At 57.5% G+C, this 15,942-nt stretch overlaps 1 protein-coding gene across 3 annotated transcripts in view; it reads right to left on the reverse strand.

Annotated features, from left to right (window-relative positions):
• PAK6 (p21 (RAC1) activated kinase 6) overlaps positions 1-15,107 on the reverse strand; it is a 34,616-nt gene extending 19,509 nt beyond the window's left edge. The window contains exons 1-3 of one of the 3 annotated variants that reach the window (XM_059913647.1): positions 14,805-15,107; positions 13,985-14,057; positions 3,901-4,016 (exon numbers count right to left, since the gene is read on the reverse strand). The gene's annotated coding sequence lies outside the window, so the exon portion shown is untranslated. Of the gene's footprint in view, positions 1-3,900; positions 4,017-4,522; positions 4,808-13,984; positions 14,058-14,804 lie in introns of those variants that run through there. The other 2 variants (XM_059913648.1, XM_059913646.1) reach the window with 2 other exon arrangements.
• Between the last annotated feature and the right edge of the window lie 835 nt (positions 15,108-15,942).

A 15,942-nucleotide genomic window follows, 5' to 3' on the forward strand; every position in this document is an offset into this window, starting at 1 on the left:
CAGCCACTCTGGGGGGAGCAGGATTTGGTTGGTTGTGTGAGTTTTGGGATGTAAACTGTCTGTTAGGATGAGGCTGGTGGGATTCCCCTCCATTTCCAGACGAGTGGGAAGAGAGAAGGCAGCTGCACCTGGGGCCCTGTTCCCTCTGAGGGCCAGAGAGTGAGAGTGGGGTGCACGCCTAGGCTCCCCTTGAGGGAGGCATGGTCGGCTTGTCAGGGCTGAGTGCGGGCTCAGCGTGGACCTGGGGCGTGGCGTTCCTAAGTTCCGCTTGTGATCCTGGCCCACTCTTCCTCTCTAAGCCTCAGCATTTCCGGGGCCAACAGGGGCATGGACTTACTCACTTCTGCCAGCTTCTCCAGGTACAGTGAGGAAAGAAACAGCATCTGTCCTAGTTGGAGGGGCTGTTTTGGGTATTTTTAGTAATTGTCACTCAGGGAGTGCCTAGTATAAGCACCAGGCTCTGGGCTGAGCATTTCACACACAGAATCCTCGCCACGAGCCGGTGAGGTGGGCCTATTATTGTACCCGTTATGCAGATGAGGAAACCCTTGTTCAGAGAGATTAAGTGACTTGCCCAAGTGGAGCAGCAAAGAAGGGGAAGACCCCTGTTTATCTGATCCAGATGTGAATAAGGCTGCAGTTAGCTGTCACCTCCCACCACCCCAGCCTGTCATTCTCAGTCCCACGCAAGACGCTCTGTGACATCGAGATAGAGGTAAGCCCCTGAGTCCTAGAGCACTTACAAAGGTACCCCCACTACTGCCACCATCCAGTCACAGAGGGGCTGATGGAAGACCCTGCCACCTCCAGAGTTGGGCCCTTTCACCCCGAGGTCTGCTGCCCAACCTCTTCATAACGCCCTTTGGGAACTGTCATCCCACACCCTTCCGTGAAGAGGAATATGCCTCGAAGGCCTCTGGTTGAGAATATCCTGGACAGAAGCCAATCTTTCATTGGAGTATTCTCATCAGCCAGGAAGATCTTTCTCAAATTTTAGTTTCTGGAGTTTGTTTAAATATGAAATTATACTATTCATTCACTTATTTGATAAATTCATTTGTTGTGCATCTGCTCTGCTCCAGGCTCTGGGGACCATGGTGAACAAAACAAAATCCTTGGCTCTCGTGCAGTTTAGCTGGCTTTTCCAAATAGATGTTGCCAGACCCCACCCTGACCTGCGCCACCCACCTGTGGGACTTACTGACGGGGTCTGGCCTCCCCTTCGCCCCTGCCCAATTTTCAATCCCTCGGTGGCTTTCAGGAGCTGGTCCACGCCCTGCTCGCCTTGCTCCAATGAATTCAGTGATGGGGGGCTCCTCCCCCTTTCGGAGGCCCCTGCCCTCCGTCTCTCTGTCCCCTCACAGCTCATCCTTCGTGTGGCGCTGAGCTCTGTCCTCCCCTCAGCTTCCACCAGGGGTCCAGGCCTGCCATCCGCCCTCTTCACGTGACATGAGAGGTGGCACCCCAGCACTCTTCCTGTCCCCTAGAAATACACCAGGGGAAGGGCCTGAAGAGAATTTCATTTGCTCTTCTGCCCAGCTGTCCCCTGTAGGGTGGATGGGTCCTAGACCCAGACTGTGGCCCTTACTGCCACTGCCCACAGGCACTAGTTAAGATCTGCCCAGGGCCGCTGTGTGGAAGTCTGGAGCATCCCCGGGATGTAGAGCAGTACGCTGAGGTTCTTCTGACGCACTGGAGTGGCCCAGAGAGAAGCTGAGTGTGCAGGGCAGGGGGCACTGTGCACAGAACACGCCAAAATGTCTGGGCTCCCCACCCTTGTTGTCATTCCCACACTACAGGTCCCAGTGAATCCCCAGGGGAAAGATAATGGGGCTGTTGTTGAAAAGAATATGATAATAAGTCTCATTCAATCACTTGTGTCAACATTCCAGCTGAATGAGAGGCCGAAGAGCTAGGCTGGCCAGCCAGGGAAGGTCAATGTTGACTCAGGCCTGCCTTTTGGGCCCAGCTCCAGCCTGCGAGTGCTGTGCTGCCGCCGCCGTCCAGCAGCGGCTCAAGCCGGAGCAGCCCTCTGACCTCTGTTCACTGCACTTGGAATCCTAACCGCTTCCCCAGTCCGCAGCACTGGGGTTTCCTGGGCATGGCATAATCTCCAAGGGAGGAGTGAAGACTGGGAGACCTGCAGGTCAGGCACCTCTTCACTACCCCCGATTTTCAACAGCTTCCACATATAGAGGCTCGAGACCTCATCACAGAGTCCTCAGTGCCTAGCCAGAAAGAATCTCCAGAGTCCCCAAGTCACAGGATTAAGTCCCCTAGTCACAAAAAGATTATGTTTTTACAGCCCTTAACTTTCTGTATCACTATATTGTTCCCCTCCTCACTCCAAGTTCACAATACTGCAGTGACATGGGCCAAACCTGTTTTACTGGGTGCCTCTTAAGAATGGCAAGTGACTGGGGAGAGGAAGGAGGGGCCGAGAAAGGGAACCTACACATACACGTGTATAAAGTGCCTAGCACGTGTCAGACACTGTGCTAGGTGCTTTTCACTAGTGCATTTAATGGTCACGACTCTACGAGGTAGGTTTTATGAGCTTAATTTTACAGGTGAAGAAACTGAGGCTGAGAGAGAAGTAATTGTCTGATATGGTGAGTGTGTAGCTGGGAATCAAATCCAAGTTCCAAGCTCTTGCACCATGCCTAGTGCACCCAGAGAAGTCAAATGACCTGCCCCAGATCACACAACTACTCTGGGCAGAGATAGGACTGGAAGCCTCAAGCCAGAGTCTCTCTCTCTGCCCCAGGCTGCGCAGGTGCTAACAGTGTGTCACCTATGGACAGGTGAAGCCGTGTGATGTGTACAGAGCACGCTGCTGTTTCTGCTTCCAAAGCGCGATTCCCTTCCAGAAATGGCCCCTTCTCTGGGGCCACCTTACTACCCACCCTGCACGGACCCTCTGCCGTTACTTTATTCCCATCGCTTTGCTCTAATGTCCTCCACAATCTCTTGCCACACAGCCAGACCATTCTCAAAGTTCGCCAAGAGAGGAGGGCTCGGGGAGCTTAACCTTTCCCAAAACTGGAGGCTAGGCAGGTAGCCTCCTGCTGGGGCTGTTCTCCTTTATCAGTTATCATTGTGACTTCTCACAATTGCCCTGTGAGGAAGGCATGATCACCCCCATGTTATAGATAAGGACATTATAGTTGGGAGAGAAGTCAAGCAACTTGCTTAAGGAATCAAAGGCAAAATGCCAGAACTCGAACCCAGCTCCTTCTGGTTCCAAAGGTGTTCTCTACCACTGTCCTATATACGGCCTGAGGAGAACTCACAGCAGAGCTCGCACCAGAATGGGGCCAGATACAGAAAACGCAGCCTGCACCCTGGGAACTCCTCATGTCTTAGCCCTTGGTGCTCCCAGCAGCATCTCCCTCCCAGGGTGGATGCCACTCACTGGGTGTGGGCAAAGCTGGAGAGATTTTAGCAGGTTGGAGAGCTGGGGAATGAGCGGGCGGCAGGCTGGGATCTGCCCAGCAGCACCTCTGGCTGGGGCTGCCTCCCGGCCTGCTCAGCACGGACGCTGGGCCTGCTTCTGCCCTTCCTGTTTGGGAGCCTGTTTCCCAAACGAGAATTTAAGTGCACTGGCCTTGGTGACATTGCCTCGCCCCTGACCGGCGGCAGCAGACGGGAGGACAGGCGGAGGCTGGGCCAGGAGCCAGGGCGGGGCATTTGAAGCCGTGCGCGCCTCCAGCGGGACGAGGCGGGTGAAGTAACAAGGCACATCCACTAAGGACTGAGAAATGGCACCTAGTAGGGACCACTGCCTAACAGTACCGAGAACGGGCCAGCCCAGGAGGGCCACCTGCCCGCCCACTGTCCCAGCCTGTCCCTCACGGAGGTCCCGAGAGGGCCCCTGGACACCCTCCCAGGGCTACTCACCTCCGGGCCGCCTTCCCTGCCTCCTCTTTCTCCGGACTCCTCACTCCTCAGTGGGCAGAGCTCTCAGGCACCGAGGAGAGGGAACTGGGGACCTTCGCGGGCCAGTCCTCCGAGGCCTGGGTGGAAACAGGTCAGAAATTCATTGTGACCGATGTAGTAAGTGTCCCCGCGGATTTCGCGACTGGCCGGAATCCAGAGCATTCGGAACCGCCGCCCCCCGCCCCCGCCCGCCTCCCGCTGAGACACCTTCTCAGGTGCGAGCGAGCGGAGGCGGCGGGCTCCCCTCAGGGCGCACGGGGACGAGGGGACAGCGGGCTCAGCGCTTCCGGCCCCTCTGCTCTCCTAGCTCCGACCCAGCGCGGCCACCGGCCCCGCCTCGGCCGCCCGAGTGAGGCGCCCTCTGGGACGAAGCCCCCCGCCAGCCTGGGCGCGAGGGCCGGGCGCCCACGCGGAGCGAGGTCCGCTGCCGGCGCCGCCGAGTCCCCTCGGCCCGCGCCGGCGGCCCCGCACTTCGGGGAATGAACACCCGAGAACCGGGAGCCACGCGTGCGGGGAGGCCTGTCCCCCGTCCCGGTCCCTACCCGGGCAGGGCTCGCAGCACCCCGGTGGTCGGGGCACCCACCTGCCGAGCGGGAAGCCCCCGGAGCTCTGGGAGAGGCCGCGGGAGCCCGGCCCGCCCTCCGCCGGGAGGCGCCGGGAACGACGAGGGGAGGCCGCGCTTACATGTTTGTGCAGCGCCGGCTTCACCTGCCGCGAGTTTGATTTCGGGGTGTGGCCTCAGGTAGGACGCCGCGAACGCAGAGCCCGGGAAAAGCCGCCGAGGGGCGCAGGGGCCGCGGCCAGGAGCCTCTCTGCCCGAGGGGCGCCCCCTTTCTCAACGCTTTTCCCCCTACCCGCTCGGCTCCGGCTCCCGCCGGCCCTTTGCCTTCCGGTGCTGGCCCCGGCCGCCCGCTGTGACGTACACGTGGCCCCTCGGACCCTGGGCTGCGGCCTAGAGGCCTGACCTGGACTGTCCGCCGAGCGCCTCTGTGTAATTAGCTCCTTAATTTGCACTGCAGACGCACACTCGGGCGGCGCGTCCCACCCGCCCAGCCTGGAGAGCCCGGCTGGAATCCTGAAACCTACCACCTTGGCCTGTCCCGTCCCATCGCGCGACAAGGCCCTACGGCTGTCTTGGGGTAGCCCCCTTGTGCAGGCAGGAAAGTGGGATTTAAAGAGATTCCAATTCCCTTGCCAGACCCTGCTCAGTTCTGAGAGCCCTCGGGCCTCAGGATTGTAAGGGACCTCCAGGGAAAGAAAACTTCCAGGAGCCCCGCACCCCCAAACAGAGGCTAAGGCACGGTTCCAGAGTCAGCATCTCCTAGCTGTCCCCAGCAGTGTCCTGGCCTAGGATTAGGATGGCTGTCCCAAGTGGCTCACTGTGGGCTGCCCTTTGCCCTGCTGCTTCTGGATTGGAGGGTGGTTTCTCCTGTGTTTATATGTTGTGGAGGAGGGCAGGGGCCATCTGTCTCTTCCCCAAACAAGGAAGTGGGAAGACTTCCAGGTCCCCAGGGAGGGCTGTGTCCACCCGAGTGCTGAGGGGAGTCTGGCATGGAAATTCAGTATATCTAGACCCCAAATGGCTGCCCCGAAGGAGGAAGTGGAGGAATTTTTGTCATTGTTGGGCACCTCAAACTTTAGTTACTGAGGTCACTATTGCCATGTATTGTTTTTATTCACTGATTCTTTAGACATATCAGTGCAATTTATGGATAAAGAATTTGCATTATAGGCTCAATTGCTTATGCACAGTTTACTCTAGGCTCCCACCAAACTGAGCTGAGGTGGCCAGTGGGAATTCACTACCCCAAACAGGCCTGCACCCTGTCTGGCTGCATCCAAAGCCCTGATGTCCTCAGCCTCCCGGGGAAGGCGTGGTGATGCCAGGTGGAGACGCTGGCTATGGGAAGGAGGCTGTGCTGGGTTGCGGGGTGGGTATGGGAATTGGTTGCTGAGGATTTGAAATGAACCAAGAACCAAAGCTAGAATGAAATGCATTACTTTATTGAACCTAGAATCAACACCCTAAATTATTTTTTACTGACACACATGAATTATTTCCTTTCGATACAAATACCTTATATACCAAAACCACGGCTCCAAGCAATACTTTTGAACTGTTAAACTACAATAAAGTGTGAACATTAGAATATTATCAGAAATGAACTGGTATTGGGCTTCCCTGGCGGCGCAGTGGTTGAGAGTCTGCCTGCCAGTGCAGGGGACACGGGTTCGAGCCCTGGTCTGGGAGGATCCCACGTGCCGCAGAGCAGCTGGGCCCGTGAGCCACAACTACTGAGCCTGCGCGTCTGGAGCCTGTGCTCCACAACGGGAGAGGCCGCGACAGTATGAGGCCCGCGCACCGCGATGAAGAGTGGCCCCCACTTGCCACAACTGGAGAAAGCCCACGCGCAGAAACGAAGACCCAGCACAGCCAAAAAAATAAAAATAAATAAATAAAACTAAAAAATTAAAAAAAAAAAAAAATCTCCTATTCAATGTTTAAAAAAAAAAAAAAAAAAAAAGAAATGAACTGGTATTTAATTTGGTTTAATTCAGGCTTGGGTATCCCCAAAAGGCTACACACCCAGTCCCCTCCTTACGCCAAAGGGAGAGAGTCTAGGGTACCTTGGGGGGCCTCTCACCTTTGAGAGCTGCAATGGCATTTGGCGCCTTGAGAGAGACAGGACTCCCAAATAAGAATGACCGAGGAGGTAATGAATCCCCCATCACTGAACGTATTCAAGAAGCAGATAACTATCAGTCAGATATGCTAGAGAAGAGGTTCCCATAGTGGATACCAGACTAGACTAGGGGGCCTCTTGGGTGCATCACAGCCCCACATTTCTGCCCTTCCAGGTGGGTCTACGGCGGGTCGGCTGCAGAGGGTTGGATGACCCTCTGCATATTGGAATGGCTGGGATGTGCAGAATGGGTCCTGAGTGATTAATTTCTGTGTGTGACTCTCCCCCCGTCTCCATCTTCCTCCGATCCGCAACCAACTCGGCCCTGCCCAGGAGGAGGGGGCAGAACAACAGTTCAGGAAGTGGCAGGGACAGTCTAGAGACAGCTTCTCCTCCAGCATCCACATGCCTCTTTCTGGCCTATTCCCAGGTTGCCGTGCCAAGCACAGGGAGAGGGACCAGGCACACCCTCCTTTGAAGAGCCTTGGCAGCTGCCATAGGCCTTCTGGTCAAGGGCGTTGTCCATGCACTGCCATTGCACAAATTGGGCAGGGGTGCTGGACAGGGGCACTGAGAAGTGGCATTTCACGATGGGCAATGGCTCTCGGAGCTCCGCCAGCTCTGGGGCATTGGTCAACCAGCCTGGTCTGGGAGGGTGTCAGGGAGGGCACATGGGCAGGGCAGGCACTTCCTGGCTCTCAGACCGTGGCTCTTGGGGCCTGTTGTAACATCTGAGTACCTACAGCCAGGGCTGAGAACCCGGGTTAGGGCCAAAGAGGAAAGATACACATCAACTTGTGGTTTAGAAACACAAACGCATTATCCTTTCCTGGCACCTTTCTGCTCTGTGACTTGAAAAGCTTCCTCAGGGTCCTTTCTCTGGATGACTGCCCTTCTCTGATAATAGTAATAATAATGCCTGCCGATTATTGAATGCTTCAGGTGGGCCAGGCCCCATGCTAAGCTATTTACACATGTCATCACTCAAGTCTTCACAACCACCCTGGGACAGAAGTACTATACTGTTATTATTCTCATTTTACAGATGAGGAAACAGATGAGGCTCAGACTGCTTAAGGAATCAGCTCAGGGTCTTGTAGCTTTTGAGCGGTGGAGCCAGAATTTCAACCCAAGGGTATCTGTCCCCAGTCCGTTCTCTTAACTCTGTACTGCTCAGAGGTTCCTGGTGCCAGGGCCTGTCTGATATGACTTGACCGTGTGGGGTCAGGTCCCTGGGAGCAGCTGGTGGGGGAGGTGCTGGTAATTTGCCTCTTTGTGCCACATCTGACTGCCACCCAGGACGGGTATGTCATGTGACACAGAGAAGTCGGGGGGTTGAGTGGGGATATCCCTCCTCCATTTCTGATGAGGGCATGAGGACGCCCACATGGCACTGGGTATGAGGGGCAGAGGGGGGCCTCAGTTTCCACCACCCGCTCACTGAGTCATGAGCCAGCACCCTGCCTGAAGTCCCTGAATCAAGCCATCTGTCCTTCACAGACCCAGAATGGGCCAGGTGCCATCAGGCCCACCTGCAGGCACTGCTGGGGAAGTGGGGCTGTACACCTGCTTGGAGGAGCCCCTTGGGGCCTGGGCTCCAGGGGGGTAGCTGCCCACTCACCCTGAGCCCCCAGCCTTAGGAGAGAGGCACTCTTTGGAGAAGATCCCTTCCTCCCTCTCTCTTTTGGGCTGTCCCACACCTGTCCCTTCCTGCTATTGGGGTGGCCTGGGCCAGTGCCCTTCACCCTGATGGGACCATCCATCTCTCTGCTGATGGGGCTGGGAGGCAGGTGTGAACCTCTGAGGGTCTGAGAGCGTGAATTGAGAAAGTTGAGGTTGCCAAGCCCTTGGGGTCCTTAGGCAGGAAGGAGGTAGAATCTAGCTGCAGAGACCATGGGTTCCTGCAGGACTGGAGCCCTTCTGCCTTTCTAGACTTCCAGCATGTCTCAGCCTTAGTTTCTTGATGTGTATAACGGGGGAGAGGGTGCCCCTCTCCCTTGGGAAGGTGGTGGAATGATGAGGTCTAGAGCACTGGGGTACAGGGGCCCCAAGGACCAGCACCCCCGAACAGGGTGAGAGTTCTTGGCCCTTGGCCCTCACAGCTGCCGAAGGGACCAAGGAGGAAACTCCCCTCCCCCACGCCATGCGTGCACACAGCTGCCACAGGGAGCAATGGAGTCCAGTTTAGTGTGCCATGGGGGCAGAATCCCAGGGTTCTTCCAGGAGAACTTGCTATTAAATCAACCCAACAGGTGTATCCACTCCAGATCCTGGAGAGAGTACCCCAGCTCCAGCTGGCAGCACCATCTGGGCCCAGTGGGAAAAGTCCACTGGACTGTCCTGCCTGGCCGCTGGACAGATGTGTCCCTCTGCCACCCTGAACTTCAGCAGAAGGAAATGACCACACCCAGAAGCCTCCAGCCTCTTTCTGCCTTTTTCTCAAGTGTATATATGTACTAGGCTTCCTGTGCCAATGAGAATATATAGGCCTGTCTCCCCTAAATGAAAACTGACACTGGCGGCTGAACTTGCCTGATAGTCCCAAAGGGACCTGGTGACCTTGGGTGAGCCACCCAGATGCAGAAGCCACTGTCCACCCACCTCAAGGAGCTAAAGCAGGGGCAGGGCAAGCTGTGGCACCCTTCCCGGGTGCACGGGGGCATGAGCTACACTGGGGAGGGTGGCAACAGAAAGAGCTACCTCTGTGCTAAGGACACTCGTTTTAGAGACATGATGAATTCCTTTAATATCTTCTCACTATGATCACTTTGCAGCCCCTGCTCTTAATGGGCTCCAAAGTTCCATCCAACTGTCTGTTGCTGGCAATTTAGCTCTCTAGCTGGCATTTCTGCTGGTAGAACTGACAGCTGGGAAGCTTCCTGAATGGATACCCTTCATTGTCCTTTCCTCTCTGCTCTGAGCCTCCAGCAGCTGCCCCCAGTCTAAGGCCAGGGCAGGGTTGTGACTGGCACCCACGCCCTGGAGCCCAGGGCCTGACTTTCAGGAAGGACAGGTGAGTTGGGGGAGTGGAAGGCTTGTGCCAGACCAGGTAAGAGCTCCAGCCAGAGTCCAGGGAAGGAAAGAGTCTCAGGAAGCATGATGTTGGCTGCCCAAGCCCCATCCACAACCGTCTGGGGGGAACACCTTAGCTCTAAATGCACAAAGTTCACGGGCTCTGGGCCATGTGGCCTCTTGGGAACTTGCTGCAGAGCTTGTGGAACTCCACCTTCTGCGTCTGCCCTGGGTTAGAAGGCATGACCTAACTGCCACTTGGCTGGGCTGGGCTATGCTTAGAGGGTCCTAGGGTAGGGGGTGGGGCAGGCAGCTACTGCCATCCCTTCTCAGGATCTTTCCTTCTTTAATCTCTGGACCACACCTTGACTGCCCTGGGGTGGGCCTGTGGGAACTTCATGTGAACACTGACGCAAAGGGTCCTGGTGTGCACTGCCCCGCCCTCCCCAGTGGCTCTTGCTGGGATGATGCACCGTCTGAGGCAGCCGCTCCTCCTGTCTGACCATCCTCTCCTCTACAGAAGCCCTGCATGCTTGCTAACTCCTGGCCTTGCATTCTTGCCCCTGGGTCTGGCTCCATCCCTCCCCAGGGTCTGAGACCTCTACCTTTCTCCACCTTGCCTGATCCCTGACACACCATCTTCCAGCAAAACCCACTATAGTGGAATATAAAAGACTTCTTGTCCAGCTCGTGCCTGGGGTCAGGGAGACAAATGACAGACAACAGGCCACCTGCTTCTGGGATCTGACCTCTGATGGTGGGTGTTTAAATTCCTGCCTGGGGTCATGGTATATAACTGGTGAAAAGACCACTTGAGGTAAAAGGTCTCCTGCGTTCCTCCTGCTCACAGAGTCTGCCCCAGAATCTCTTTCATTCCTAGATACTATCATCATTACCCCCTCCTTTGGCTTAAGACATTAACAGGCTTATGTTTAAAATGTACAATGCTTCCTGGGACAAGAAATTGAGTCTATCCATTTACAAATTAGCTGGACCTGTTTATCAGAGAGTGGCCAGGTCCCAGGAGTGGGCCGAGCCTCTCCTTGGGGGGCGCTGGTGAATAAGCGTGGGCTGAGCTGGGGCTCCAGGTCCATCGAGATGCAGGGGCTGGGGGTGGGCAGGAGGCACAGAGGAGTAAGGGGACCTGTCCTCCTACTGTGTTAGGCCAGGCCGCCTCTCTCAAGCCATCTTGTTACCTGGCAGCCCTCACCTGTCCCTGCTTGGGGGTGCGTTTGCTGATGCTGCCGAAGGAAAGGCAACCTAGACTGGGAGGCGAGGACCCCCAGGCCTGAAGCTGACTCTGTCACCAGTTAGTTCTGTGGTCTTAGGACCCCGCTTTCCTTCTCTGGGTTCTGTTTCCCTCTATGAAATTATGAAGGCTGCATTAAACATTCTTTGGGCCTCCCTTTGGCTTGAATGTACTACAGCAATCCAAGGCGGCTAGCTCCTTTCTGGGGCAGCCCTTTCCTCCTCTGCGCTCCTCCCCACTGACCCGAGACTGTGCTCTGGATGCACACTTGGTCCCCGGCTCCCTGCACTCTCTGTGCCTTCTTGCACAATTCCATATGGAGCCTCATTCGAAGCTGGGAGAAAGAAAATGGAGGCTGGACGCTCCAGGCCAGGACTGAACCAGAGAACCAGTCCTCCCGGTTTTAATCCCGCTGCAGCACTCAGGAGCCTCAGGAGCCGGGCGGACAGGCAAGCAGCCGGGGCCTTGAGCAAGGTGACTGGTTCGTTGCTATTTGCCCTGGGGTGAGTGGGCTGGGTTCCGGGTGCACGGGGGTCAGAGACCAGAACAACGAACCAGCTGACCTGAGCTTCCTGGGCCTGCTTCTCTGAGCATGCAGAGGCCGCCCCCAGGTCCTGGGCAGCCTGAGTGTGCAAGAGAACACAGCCCTGCCTTCACCCCGTTAGCCAGAGGCCCGGGGCCCAAGTGCTTGGCATACTCAGGCAAACCAGAGCCAGGCCGAAAGGTGCCAGTGTTTGCTGACTGAGGCAGCACTTCGACGGGGAAAGCATACTACAGAGAAACCACAGGTGTAAAAAAAGGTCATCACTGTCCCCCTGTAAAGTCTCTGCACTGCCTGGTGGGTCATAGTGAGGTTTTATAGAAAACGCTGGCCAGTGTAAGTGTCCCTTTGCTGGGGCTGATGTGGCCCCTTGCAGTTGTGAGGGAGCGGTCCCTGCCTCCACGCTAAATCCCCCCAGGGTATGAAAGTCTGTCCTGTTCAGCTTTCCTTTCCACTGCTCTGCTGAAGGCTGTAAGCTCCCCTGGGGCAAGGGCTCCAGCACTCCACCCCACCCCTGCCCCCATCCTGCCCCCAGTGTTTGGGACTCGGTAGTCAGGCCATAGCTCTTCCCTGCCTGCAAGCGAGTGAGCCAGAACAAGGTGCCAATGGCCACCGCCTAGTGCTGCCTAGAGCCCGCACCCTGCCCAGAAAAGACAAGTGCCCCTTTATCCCACACCTCACACCTCTCACCTTAGCCCCCAGTGGGCCCTCGGGCTGAGCTCGGAAGGAGCAGCTTCCCAGGACCAGTCGGCCTGTTCATCCCGGGCAGGAGGGCCAGCCCCGCTTCAGGAAGTGGAGAGCTCTTCCGAAGCTTCCATTTTCCATGCTCTACTCCAACCTGTTGGCTAGTCCACTTCTCTTAGGGGACAGGCTGCAGAAGGTCTGCTAGTGAGGTTTGCTAGCACCCTTCCTACTGCCCGAGTCTCCTTCCCACTCAGGTGTGGAAGGCATCCTACAGGAAGGGCTCCACTTCCAGCCACAGGTCAGCTTCCCATGAGTCCTTCCTGCCTTCTGCGCCCAGGACACAGTGCTCAGAGGCGCCTCTGGGGCCATTTGGGTGAGGAATGAGGTCTCTCAGCGTCTCCGCCTCCGCCCTGCCTGGCCCTCCCACCGAGGCGGTAGGTATAAGAAAGCCCTTGTCCTGAGCCCTCCCTGAGCTTTTCCTCTCCTCCTGGCCCAGCCAGCTGCCACCCTGCTGGCCTGCTGTTTGTCCGGTGCTCCCCAGCCTCTGCCACTCTGCCCCCAGCTGGGCACCAGCTGCTGCTCAGCTCTGCATACACGGGGCACCACCAGGCTTGAGTGGCCTTTTTCCAGGAGCCGGGAATACACCCACAGCTGGTAACCCCACGGCTAGTAAATACCCCCATTTTCCTCTTCCTGGAGCCAGGTATGGGGACTAATTGAGTGGGAGACACTTGGGTTCATCCTGACTCTGGTCCCATGGGCTCTTCCAGGACAGGGGGCATTCCTGGTCATTCTTGGGAATTATGCACAGAGTGGGTTTGCCGTGGCTGGAGGCCCCAGACCTGCCTGCACATTTCCCTGTGCCTGGCACATCCCAGGGGGCTCTGCTCACCAAGAATGTCTGTCCTTGGGGGACTGAACGGTCCATGCAGCCGCCATACTCTCCCCTTGTGGCCACTCTCAGGTGCACAGAGCTTTCCACCCAAATCATGGGCTCCCAGAAAGCTTGCTCCTGGTGCCGACCCCTCTTGACTAGGCACACTGGTCACCAGGGCTCCCAGGTTTGTCACTCCTGAGCTGCAGACAGGAGCCCTTGCTTGGCCCAAAGGCCTTATTCTCAGCTAGATGAGCTTCTGTGAGGCCGAGTCCCAGGCCCACTGGGGCCCATGCAGCCCAGAGCTCATCCTCTACTTCAGGAACCCGGTTCCCACCAAAACCACTCAGGGAAAGACCCCAAGCAGGACCCTCCAACCTTGGTGTGTGATGCCAGGGAAAGAGCAAACTACACTGCGTGAGCCTTGCTTCTTGGTGGGGCCCCAGTGCTTTAGAAACACGAGCTCACTGGGCCTGACGTCCCTGGAGCCACCCAGGTCATTAGTGCTTCAGGGGAGTCTGAGGTCTGTGAGGAAACATGGTGCTCTCAGCCAGGCAGCCCCCTGAATCCGGCCTGAGGCTGAGTTTCAGAGTCAGAATCTGTGCCAAGTCAAGCTCAGCATAGGGGCGTGACTTGGATCCCAGGACCCAGCGGATGCGCCATAAATATCTGAGGGATGCACACATGAGGGGAGTGTCCCAGAGGTGGTGGGGCCTCCTGGAGGGGCGTCCTGGTGGCACTGGCACGGCCCAGCAGGAAGGGGAGTTAAAGACAGGAATAGCAGAAATAAGCATTTCTCTGGCCAGGGAGCCAGAGGCCAGCTTGGACAGGGGTGCTTCAAAATCCATCTGGGAAGGGAGTGGCAGTTTGGGCGGGGCGTGGGGCTCCTTAGCCTGGGAACCCACAGCTGCCCGCCCTGTCCCAGATGGTGGGCAACCTGGACACCTTGGCACCCCACCCCGCCAGGGAGGCCCGCGCCGCCGTGGCAGCAGGGACCTTACCTTGGCCGTCCTCTGGGCCCCGAGCTCCCTGATGCAGGCCGGTGCTTGCCTCTAGCCCAGGAAGCGGCACTCCCTTCGGGCAAAAAAGAAAAAAAAAGGAACAGAAAAAGAAAACCTCAGTGCTTTTCTCGCCCAGCCGCTTCTCCCGAAGGCTCCTGGTTGGTGTCGTCTTGCCTCTGTGGGCACATAGCCTTCTCCCTCTAGCAGCTTACTCACTGGTGTGGAGGCGGGGCACCCACACCAGAGCACGTCCTGTGGGGTCAGGGGTCCGAGGCGCTGGCTTGAGCACCAGCCTGATCAGTGGCCCCGCTATGTCCTGAGTAAGGGGGAGCGGAGCCCTGGGCACCATCCTTCCCAGGGATGCACCCGTGAGAGCTCGGAGGAGGACACACGTAGGTGCTGACGGGCACTGCACCGAGAGGGACAGAATTCCTGGTAGGAAGCTGTTTCCTTAGTGCCTTAGTGATTAGGGCTGTCAGAAGAGGAGGCAGCCCAAGCACCGTCTGGTGTCCCCGGCGGGTTGGCTTCCATCCTTGGACCACCCCCTACCCGGGCACCCTGCCGTATCTCTGTCCCGTGGACTCAGTGGGGCCTGGGTCTGTCTGAGCTGGAGCTGCCCCTCACCTGCTCAGGCCAGGCGCCTGGTGTCCTTTTCCACAGCACCCATCTAGGGGTCTGGGCGGGCCCAGTATCAGTCAGGATGAACTGCTGCCAAATTCCCCATCCCCAGCCTCTGCCAGCTCCCCTGCGGTCCGCTCTCACACACACACCTGCTCCTCTCACACACACATGGGGCCACACCCGGCGCAGAGGCACCTACCTGCCCAGGCCAGCCTAAGCCAATCCAGCCTCGTTCTCCAAATGCCACTCTGACCCTAGGAGCTGCTCATTTACAGAAATAGCCCGTAGGAGGTGAGTTCAAAGCCAGCCCGGGAGGACGCCAGTCAGCATGGACCAGACTCCCCTTCTCCCGACACCTCCAGAGGACAGGCAGCCTCATCACCATATCTGCTGTTGCACTTTGCTGGCCGACATCTCTCCCCGGCCCCTCAGGCCCCCACAGCGTCTTCCATATCCTTAGCGGGGGGCGGCAGACTCATGGCAGGTCCCATCTTCCTTGGAGCCCCAGGTAGGGAGGGGAGAGCTAGAAGGGGCGGGACTCAGGTGCAGCTCCAAGTTTCCAGTTCCCAAAATAATCAGATGCAAAAGGGAAGGAAGAAACCTCCAGGCCAGCGGTGACTCAGTGCCCGTGGGCCGGCTTAGTCACCTGGATGGCTGCTCCTGGCTCCTGGCACATCAGGCAGGGAGCGATGCCCTCCCCCCTGCTGCCGGCAGCAGGCTGTCAAAGGGAGCATGGCCAAGGAGCCCCAGCTGGCCCAGGGCTCCTGGCAGGCGGCGCTGGCGGGCTCTGGCCTCCACCCCAGCCGCGCCCCCCTCCTCCACGGAACACCTCGGCTCACTTTGGGATTTCTCCATTAAATCCTCAGGCATCAACCCGCTCTTGTTTGGGGCGCCGAGCTGCTCCAACGTTGCTTGGCAATTTTGATATCGTCGGAGGTTGCCATGGGGAGGAGGGTGATGTCACTGACACAAAAAACCCACTGAATTTACAAATCAGCTGGGGCTGGAGCTATTTATAAAAACACGTTTTTTTCCTGCCTGCCTTTACGGAGGGGGAGGTGGGGGGAAGGGCTGCCTGCCCAGCTCAGTGCAAGCCTCCCTCAGCCCCTGGGAAGCCAGACCCCCCAGGCTCCCCACCCCCAGAGCTGCAGGATTCGGAATTTGGGGTTGGGACCCGGCTGCCCGGCCACAGCTGGCTGAGCTCGCCTTTAGGGGTCTCGGCTGGTTTTGCTGTGAAGGGTGAGAGAGCGGCACGCAGGGGGTGGTGGGCAGCATGGGTACCGGCTTCTGGGGTCGGCAGGGACCCATTGTCTCCCAGACCCTGATCAGAAACAGGG

Source organism: Balaenoptera ricei, chromosome 2 (genome assembly GCF_028023285.1).
Source record: "Balaenoptera ricei isolate mBalRic1 chromosome 2, mBalRic1.hap2, whole genome shotgun sequence".
In the NCBI taxonomy this organism is placed as follows: Eukaryota; Metazoa; Chordata; class Mammalia; order Artiodactyla; family Balaenopteridae; genus Balaenoptera; species Balaenoptera ricei.